This window comes from Taeniopygia guttata, chromosome 2 (genome assembly GCF_048771995.1).
Source record: "Taeniopygia guttata chromosome 2, bTaeGut7.mat, whole genome shotgun sequence".
Taxonomy (NCBI): Eukaryota; Metazoa; Chordata; class Aves; order Passeriformes; family Estrildidae; genus Taeniopygia; species Taeniopygia guttata.
In genome coordinates, this window is record NC_133026.1 from 24,008,727 (window position 1) to 24,019,540 (window position 10,814).

Here is a 10,814-nt window from a genome sequence, read left to right on the forward strand (position 1 = left end):
CTCCAGAGACTTTTTTTTTTGAGGCAGTAAATTGATTATCTTCAGTTGCCTGGGTGAGTGTGCAGACTCTAAGCTGGTAGGCTCTGTTGAAGATTATGATTAATTCCCATGAACTTGGGTAGAAGTTTGGAACTCTTATCTCTTATCTTGGGAACTCTTATCTCCTGTCTTTAAGCTGAGAGTAATTTCTATATTAAATTTCAGTTTTCTGCATTTAAAAGGAGGGAATTGTATGAATAATTAAAACATATTCATTAACCTCTAACGAATGGTCAGTAAAGCTGGAAATTGGACTGAGTGACATGCATGTGGGACGTTTTGAGCTGTGCTCTTTGTAGGAATCAGAAATAAAATCTTGAAATAAATAAAAAATTTTCTGGGGGTCAGTATGTGCCTGTATCATAACCTAAAAAATAGAAGTATAATATTCTCTGGGTTTGTCTGGTATTTTGTGATGAACCTTTCTGCTCTCACTGTTTCATGAGGTCAGTGAAGGATTTTCAGACTGGGCTCTTCTACTCTGTACTCTCATATTTTCCTGAAAATGGGATAGTGTTCATATTTGCTGTTTTGTAAACATTGATTTCTTAGGAAAAGAAAATTACAAAAAATGCAGAACACTGGTCTTCTTTAAATATTTTATTAATATGTTTACCTTACTTTACTTATACAGTGTGGAGGAGAATAGAGATTAACGCATTAGCTTCTTTTTGCACATAACTGAGAGATAAATTTTTGGCATTTTTTTCTTTTGCATTCTACTGTGCACTGACCAAAAAGAGCATAGTAATGGTCAGTGGCAGTCTGGGGGGGAACTCTTTCCATGGGGATTACTTCCAGCTTACATGAGTCTTGCCAACAGCACTCAGGAGCTCCAGTCATGGACACCATCATCACCCTGCTGGGGTTTCAGTTAAAACAGAAATCAATAATTTCTGTTGCCTCAGCGGGGCTTGAATCTAAGAATAACGTAGGTTGCAGCCAATTATGGCTAATCTCCGTTGGCTTGTGTATACCCACAGCACAGGATCCCCCTCATCCCTCCTCCCAAAGGGGTGCCCGGTCACCCAGTGGAGATGCTTCCCTCCCTGCTCCCCAGAGACTGACCCCGAGAGCACCTTCTGTCCAGACAGCCACATTAGCACTGCTGTCAGCGAGGCTGGGGACATCAGCCCTTGGAGTGGAAAGCAGAATCCAGCCCTGCAATTGTTGAGGTGTTGAGCCACGCCTTCATGGAATCTTTGTGACCTGCATTGTGCCACCCATCCTGTGTGGGTTTTCCAAGAAGAGTGCTGGAAGTTGTGGGGGCAGCAAGCCAAAGAGAGATTGGGAGAAACTGGACAAAAACCCCAGGCTGGATGACAAGGGTCTAGGGGCTGGTGACCAGAGGACGCCTGACTGCCAAGAGGAAGTCATCTTCTGGTGTGTTGTACTGCCTTCCCCATGCTGCTGAAGCAGCGGAGCAGCCTTGGGGACCACACAGAGGGCTGCCTCTCTCTCATGGGGTCACAAGCTCTTTGTCACAGTGCGCAGGGAGGACATTCCTCCTCATGAAATCACCAGCCAGTCTCTGCTGCCTGCCCTCTGTGTTCCTGGAGTTTGAATTAGGGCATTGCTCTGAAGCACCAACCTTTGTTTGGTAGGGACAGATGAGGAGATGCAAGTACAATCAAAGGAGGAAATTAATCTGATCTGATTTCTAATCTTGGTTTTAATAGAATGCTCCAAGGAGGCAACAGGGACTTGCCTTTCAGCATGTGCTAGGTCTTGGGCTCTGGCTACAGAAGCATTTCCATGCTAGCCCTGGAGCAAGGCTGACTAAGGGTATCTGCAGGATCTAGGATGCAGAGTGAGAAGAGTAGCCAGGCTACAGGCTGAACAGAGTCACCACCTTGCAGAGACCGTATTTCCAATATGTTCCTAAAGAGAGGAATAAATTGTAAAAATTCCACTACAAAATGGATGACTTTTTGTATAGGTTTTGTGGTGATCAGGTTCAGGACTAAAGCAATGAGAGACCAGAGAAATACAAAATGCTCTGCACATTTGACAGAATCTCCCATTATCTACCCCAATATATGGAGAGGAATAGGAGGGCAACTGAGCAAAGTGACTTCTCTGTCACCTGCCATGGAAAAGGAACAATAACCCTTCTAGTTCCTCCCCTATGATCTGTTAAGTCAGCCTAATATCTAGTTTTTCATGTTTATCTCTGATCATTATTTTGTATTCAAACTGATTGAATGAAAATGAAGAATATATCGAACAGTTTCTTCTAGAAGGCACGGAAAACATTGTTCTTATATAAGCAGCCATTCTTCATTATCTGCCTGGATATCAGTGAAAAGTCATTTGCAGACTTGGTATATGTGTATTGTCTGTTGTTTAGAATGCCTATTTTGTGAAAATTAGGCTGGTCCAAATAATTAGGTGTAATGAAGAGGAATATTTGTGAGCACAATATTTGTGCCATAAAAGGCTGAATGCATTTTGGAAGAAGAGTTAGAATTTCATTCCTCCCATTGCCATCTCTAAGAGTGAGATAATCTGAAAAGGAAAGGGACTACTCTGACAAATTGCTTTTATTTTTGCTTCTCACAATAGCTCACGGACAAAAGACAGACCAGTTTTTTGATGCATTGTGTCAGATCATTCTCTCTTCTGACTCAGCCACCCTCCCCCAGCCTTCATTTTTACCCAAATGTCAATTTGGTTGTACATGTATGCATCCCACCATCTTCCTAAATGTGGCCTCAAGGTTTACCTGAAGCACCATGGCCTGTATTTTCCCTGTAAAATTTAAAGGTCCCAGCCAGTTCCAGGAGTGTACAGGAGGAGAGGTGGGATCAAACAGGTGGTGGTGCTGCCCTTGCAACCTGCAGCCATCAGGCCATTGCCAATGGTTCAATCATGTGCGCTTAACTGGAAGAGAAGAGGAAGAAACCTGAGCAAGGAATAAAGTGTCTGAAAATTGGATGTTTTTAGAACATTGGGGCATTTAGTCCAATATAGAAATGCACAATGTCAGCCAGAAGCTAAATAATTCTGTCAGCCAGCTGGGAAGATAATTTCCCCTTCCCAAGGGATAGGATGACCCACAAATGTGGAGGGGACAAGAGGAAATGGTGAAGGTTCCTGTTTCCTGCAGTCTTGCAAACAAGGTCATTAGGTTTTCTTCACAGCTTTTCTGTGAAGTTAACCATCTGCTGTGACACCATATAGCCTCTGTGTCGCTGTGCTGTTTTAGGCTAGAAAGGAATATGACTGAAGCTTTCACAGTTTCTCAAAGATAGGAAGGAATAAAATGCAAAATACAGAGGACGCTGTCATGACTGAGATAAAGAGAACTGAAACAATGGAAGCCCAGAACTGTTTCTCCAAAATACCAATGGATCACAGAAGGAGCAGGAAGGTGGCAAAACATGGCTTCAGTCACCAAAAAGGCAGTGAGGAAAAAACTGAGAGTGCAAGGGAGGATTGACAAGAAACACCCTGAAATGAAATGTTGAAATTGAACCTTCTGTAAAAATATGCTATGAAATAGTATATCAAACAGTGAATTCCAATTAGATACAAAAAACTCTGAAATAACGTTTTTGAGATGAAATCTATCCGTAAAGTGCGAAGGAAATGATTTCTTCCATAGAAAGTCCAATGTACTTTTTATTCTATAGAGACACGTATGTGCTCAGAGCCATTGCTATATGTGAACTCTGTCACAAAGACATTTTTCTCCATCATAATCCATTTGAAAATTGAGTCAGTGAAGTACCAATTACCCTTAGGTCATTAATTTTAAATACACTATCCTTTTTCTTTCTTTTTTTTTTTTTTTCCTTGCTTTTTCTTTTTTAAACTTATGTAAAGATCTGTGGGGAGTCTTGGGTCCTTAGCTTTAGACAGATCTTTTTTTAATGCTCCAATATCAGGGCTGAGATTACCATTATCTTTGGTCCTAGTGCTGCTGAAGACATTTCTATACCTTTAGTTTTAGTCTTCATCCTCTAGTTGCTTGCGTGGGATGCTGTGTGAAGGGCAGGACTTAGTTCCAGCCCTTTTCTTTGTTGAGAATGTGAGTTTATTTTGGGTTTTTTTGGGTGACACAGAAGAAGCAATAGTTCAGCATCTATAAAAACAAATTCCCGCTTTTGTTTCTTTCGTTTTATTATTTTATTTATTTTATTATTTTAAAGTTACTTCCATATTGTAGGTTTTATATTTCAATTTTACTTTCAGATTTTTAAAATTTTTAATTGAAGGCTCAGAAGAGTAGAATGTATGCTGTCTTTTATAATTGGCCAAGAGATCCTCTTCTTTGAGCTTCTTTAGCAGAATTGGAAGATTCGGCCATGGCTAAGTTTGCCCTAAGAGGGGCTTAATGAGGTTGACCTGACTGTTCTGCCTTTGTTAAACCCTACTCAGCAGTACTTTTAGTAGTGCTGATACAGGAATTGCTGCATATTTTGGGAAATTACACAATCCTTTGATTAGGAGACCCATCCAGTGGGTTTCTAACCACTCAGCTCAGTTGTGTGCATGTCTAACACCATGAGGAGCTTCTCTGTGCAGGTCCTGAGTGCAGCCAAACACAGACTCTATGACCAAAGAGCTGCCCTGGAATGGATTCTTCTGCTTGTGAAAGAAGAATGATGCCCACCTGATTTTACTAAATTTCTTTTTAGCCATTTTAAAAGCCCAGGTGTTTAATGTTAAAAATTGACAACACCAAAATCTGGAAAAACACTAAAACCCCCAGTCTCTTCCAAAATAGATAAAATCCATATATTCATTCTGAAATTTTACCTGCATTCAATTTAGTAAAGTAAATCTCATTCATGGAACAATGTCATAGGTATTAAAGCATAGTATGTCTAGAAAGGTGGGGCTAAAATGATTAAATTGACTACACCAGGCAGGAGTTGGGGGTCCCAAGCTTCTGGAAGGTGCTGGACTTAGCATGCACAACATTTCTAATACATACCTGTCTGCATGGGAGCTTTGGCAACCCTGTGCAAATCAAAATGACTTCCTGTTACCCAAACTGCCTAAACTACATGTTAACCTGCACTAACTTCAATGGCTGTGAAAGAGAGCTGCCTCTGACCTAGCATACGCATTTCCTGAAACTATCAGCAAATCTTCTGGATGATCAGGAATGTGTTGTTGTTTCTAAATGAATTTATGTTAGCGGAAACAACATATGAAATGGATCTACCATTTGATTTAGGAACTTGCAAGGTTGTTTCTCAGAGATGTATCTTTAGTGTCTTTATACCTTGCAAAGGAAGGCGTTCTACTTGCAGTATGGAATTACAGTTTATATAATTCCAGATTTACATTAGGAGCTGTAGCATGTTGTCTCAGTCAAAAATTGTTAAAACAGTTCTGAATAAAAATAGTCCATCAATACTTTGAAATAAGCAGCACTTAAAAAAATCCCAAATCACTTCATTTATGCATATTTCTTTGCTTCCTGTGTACAGTTTAAACCCTTAAGTTTTATGGTAGAATTTTAAAATTTTTATTAATATTAATTTTATTACAGTTTCCAGTTGCTTGGTAACTGGTGACAGGCTTATGCTTGTCATATTCATGAAGGATGTAGGAGAACATATGATACAAGCATGAGTCAATTGGACTGCCATCTACGCAAAACATGCTGTCCAGGGCAATTCTTCAAACTGCTCTACAGATTATTTCTCTGTTGTCTTGATCCTAACCCCTTTTCTGGATTCTGCTTGCATGCTCCTTCTCTTATCTCTCTCCTTTTCTCTCTACTTCTTTGTTTATCAGGAGTAAAACTCCTGAAATGGCCAATTGCACTCAGGCCCCTCTGTGGAGTGAGTAACTCTTAGCTCTGACTTTGATTGCAGTGTGACAAAAGCTTCACTTGCCCGGTGGCTGCCAAGAAGCACCTTTGGCTTTTTCAGACACATTTGCTATGCAGTGCAAATGAGTCATTCTCTGCAATACAGTGGCATTTGAGAGTTTGAGACAACACAAAATAGATCCAATAACAATCTAATAACAGATTACTATTCATAAGACATGCTGTATAATTTGTCTGGATGGGAGATCAGTTGGGGCAGTAACTTGTGGGCCAGGATGGAAATATTTAGGATAATTTTACTCTTATGCTAAAATTCCTTTTATAAGCAAAAAGGAGAACATATGTATATGAGATAATAAATGAAAAGTTTTTAGAGTCTAGTCATAATAAAATCATTAGTCTAGTTGCAATATTATATATTTGTATTCCATATATCTTACTCAAATTAATACTGGAGATCCTTGATAATAAAGTCAAAATGTGATAAAGTAAAATTTCCTTCTCAGTATATTTCTTATGTTCACCCTTGCAATGCTTCTCCAGCTGCCAGGTTGTGAGTTTCAGTGTATGTACCTTTGGGTGGGTTAATGAAGAGCTGCAGCATTCACCAGGGAAGAGAAAGGTGTCCTGTCTCCCTCCTCTTGGCCAGGACAAACACAGTGGTAATTTTTTGTACACCTTTCTGTTGTGTTCCACTTGGGTTTATTTTGTTTGCTTTTTGTAGCAGTTTGTCTCAATGCTATTCACTGCTTTCCATTTACTTAGTTTTTTCTATTCTTTTTCTTTTGGTGAGAACTGTTTTTCCAGAGCAAAGCAAGGTTGCACTCCTTGTAGGGACTGCTGAATTTATCAGCATGATTTATTTTATAATCTGTGACCTCCAGTATGATCCTGAACCTACCATCTTCCACAGCAGTTTTATTCCAGGCAGTTCAGAGGCACTTTGGTCCACACAACACAGGTATTCATTAAAGTATAAACTGTAAGTCAACCAAAATAAGCTTAGGCAACAAGTGCCAGACAATTGGACTATTGTCACAGTTAAAGAGCTAAATTCAGGCCTGTCCAAGTCAGGGTGTCAGGTTATGCAATTTCAGGCCAATATAGAGCCTATAAGTCATAAGGGCAAAAATCTCATTTATTGCCCTATGTTTTCTGGATTCTTGTTCAGTGTTAGCATAATACCTTGACTTTGTTAGAAGCTACGTCGGAAGGCTTAGGCAGAGCCAACTGTGGCTTTCAGGCAGGCCATAATAAATAGGCTGACTAGATTTTATTGATGTTTGAGGGGCTGTTTAATTGTGCATGGTACATTGTGCAGCATAATTAGTTGTCAGATGGATAAGAACTGGAATGCTCTGTAATCTTGTACCACATCCTCATACTCACATAGAAGACATGGCGAGCGTTCTCTTTTACCAGAGAAAAAACAATTAGCTTTTTGTACTTCAGCCATTCTTCTCATAATAACAGCAAGTTATAATAGAAAATGAAATTTGAGGGTAAATTTGTATGTGCATAGTGGATTGCATCATTCTATGGGCTACTGTTGCATTTCTTCCCAAGATGGTTATTTATGTGTGCAAACTGAATGGTAGCTATTGAAACAGGCCCAGTCCCTTGGACACATAATACCACTAATTCTTCGTGTTGATTGTGTTTTAAATAATCACTGCTGGAGTTGATCCAAAATGGAGTCAAGGGACATCAAATCTTGACTCCTCAAAGTCTTTGCCTTTACCTGTAGGAGTCAGGTTCTGTGCACTGTTTTGGTAATACAGAGAGTCCATACTAAGGAAGAACAATGCACCCAGAGCAAACTCTTGTGGACTGCTGTCTACAGCTGATTCCTATTTTCCTCTCTGCAATCCCAGCTGCTGCTGTTGAAGCAGATAGATTGATTCATTTCCTTCAGTATGCTTACTCTTCTGGGTCCATTTCCCTGGCAAGTTGTTTGGCTGTTCTGTGTGTTTACTGAGAGTAAGCAGGTTGGGAGCAGACAGACCATATTATGTTTTGTGTTTCTGCTAGCAATGCAACTCTTGCTGGGTTTCAAACTGGAACCTCCTGTGGAGCCGCAGAGAGGTAAACTAACCCTGAGAGCTCAGGCATGGCAAAGGTAACAAGCAAAAAACCAAACCACAAAGTGGCAGATTTGTGGGAAAAAGCCTTCCCAGAAACATTCCTTATGTAAAAGTCAACATATTGCTTATTTCTCAAATACAAAATGGTTCATTTTAAGACAAAAATTCAAAAGTATAAATTAGTTCCAAATTGCATTTTGATGCTTTGTGCAAAACTGCTTCAAGTGCATACATTTGTATAAAATTTGAATGTTTCATATCATGCTATTTTCATCATTATAGGAATATATTTTGTTTTCTGTTTCCAAATTATGTAAAGAAGGAGTAGCTCTGATGGCCACCAGCAGAATAACTTTTGCTATTCACTTGCACTTAGCCATGAAGTACTGCAGTGCATGTTTAAAAATCTTCTGACTTTGTGCTGAAAGAGATGGGATCATTCAAACAAGTAAATGTTTCTTTAGATATTTTGCTGAATCAGAGTAGGTTTGAATGAAGAAATGTTATATAATGATTGAACTTCAGAATGCTTCATTGCAAATCACATAGGCAATACGAAACACTGCTATATTAAACACAGATAACCAGTGACCTAGGGTGAATCAGGAGGCAAAACTTGAGTGAGGGCAGTGGCAGCAGCCCAGGACTTTGGCACTGCTGGGCAGAGCAGCTTCTCTAGTCCTGTACTATGAGTTTTATCTGTATAATGCTACATGCATACAGGATGCCTTAGAGCCCCACAGGACTAAGCCAGGAAGGAGTACCATGTCCTGGGAGAGGGCTGCACTCAAATGGTAAGCCCTGGGGCCAGTCTTCATTGTCCTCTTTTTCTTATTACTGTGCTCCTCTCCTGGTTCTTATGCATCTAATCCAAATTTTTCCATTTATGAAAGAAAAATGCAGAGTATACTGCATTAAAGGACTCAGATATCAATATGTATTGTATACAAAAGCCTACAGTAATTTACCAGAGAGCACCCTGCAGAACAGGAAGCAGCTCCCCATTCAGGTGAGAGCAGGTCCCTTCAACCTGCCTCAGCCCAAGGACTGGCAGCAGCACCTGCTGTCAGGCAGGATTTTGGGTGCAGTTGTAGCAGGTAACATACAGGGAAAGGCCTGACTGAAGCAATCGTGGGTAAAAATTGGGTGTAGATAGAGCCTATGAAACACAATGAGAGCACCATGAAGTAGCACAAGAGTCCTCTAATAGTTTACCATGGGGGATGGACTTACATGCTACATTTTGATAACAATTTTCTAAGGTAATTTCTCAGATATAGAAATGTGACACTCCAATTTTGCTAGAGTCAGAGAGAAAATTTCTGCAAAACATGGTAATTTTTTCAATTCATCCTGCATATCCAGTGCATCCTCCCCGTAATGTTCTTTGTTGTCATTCACAGATGCCGCTAAAATGTTTTTATTTTGTATTTAGAAGATGTGGGTGTCTTAAAACTATCCTCTTCTATTTTATCAGTCAACAGGAGAAATGAGGCCCTGGGGTCTCAAAGTGTAATTATGGGTGAGATTAGCCCAGCAAATGAAAAACCGGCACATGCCTTCTGTAAATGGGCACTGCATTGCTGTGGCAACTTGGATCATAATTGCAAAAATGAACCTCCTGTCGTCTACCAGAGTTTGGTTTGCTGCATGGTGCATTTAATCTCTTTATTTACAAGATTTTAAAATGGTGATTTGCTGGTGTCTCTAAGACCAAGGTGACCATTTTTCATTCATTTAATTTTGCTCAATAGCAGCTGTTAAAGACCAAAATAGAGACTTTAGCCACATCTAATATATAACTGACAGTAAATGATATCTGAAATAAATTACTCTGAACAATCTAAATAATAGTAAAATCCATCAAGTTCTGAAGTACTAACACAGACCCACTAAAGTGAAATTGTCCAAAAGAGTCAGACATAGCTCACAACCCATGTTCAGAAATTCATTCAGTGAATAAATAAAAACTAAGTCCAAATCCTTTGAATAAGTCAACAGCAGTTTTTACTTGATGTGCTTCAAGACAAGAATTCTTGATTTTCTTCTGGCCCTCCTAAAATCTGCACCAGAAGCCCTTTTTAGTCAGTGACTCAAAAACTGAGTCAACTAACCTCAGGCAGAGGTCTTGTTCAAAAATTAAACACAAACTCTTGCCATTTAATTTGGAATAAATATCCAGAAGTAGATGGACAATGAGGATGTAAGATCATGACCACAGCCTTTAGCTTTTAGCAGTTCTTCTGCTTTGTTTAATTCACAGCCCTGAAGTGTTGGAAAGGTTTGCTGTTCTGGCTCCTGGGTTACTGTGCACATAAATACTTGAAGAAATTTAAGCTTTTAAAGTCATTTAGTGCCAACAATTCAGTGCGTAGTCATGACAAATCTTCAGGAGCAGATGGGTTTTCAGGTTCTGCACTTTGAACTTAGGTGCTTAAAGTGGAGTTTAAAGAACGGTAGTGAGTTTTATAATTGATGCTTTCCTTTCTTACTGACAGTGATAATAATATATTCCTTAGTTATTTCATATTTTATTATGCCGAAGAAATGCTCATGTATTGTCGTTCAGAGAATTACAGGATGTGTTTATGTAGAACTGTGCATCCTGAGATTCATATTATAAATATAAATGCTTCTGTCATTGTATCAAACCCATTAAATTTTAAACCTACTGCAATAAAATTAATCAACAATTTTTATGAGTCATAACATTCACAGTTGCTACAAATATTAATGAAAAAATGGAATGAAAAAACTGCGTGAGTGATAGAATTCATAGCTTTTACTGGAATTAATTTCTGCATTGACTATAAACTCATCCTTTTATAGATCCACCAGTTCTGTCTGATCTCTTCTGAAAAACCTTTTTTGAATGTTGGCAATATTGCAGTATTGCTGCT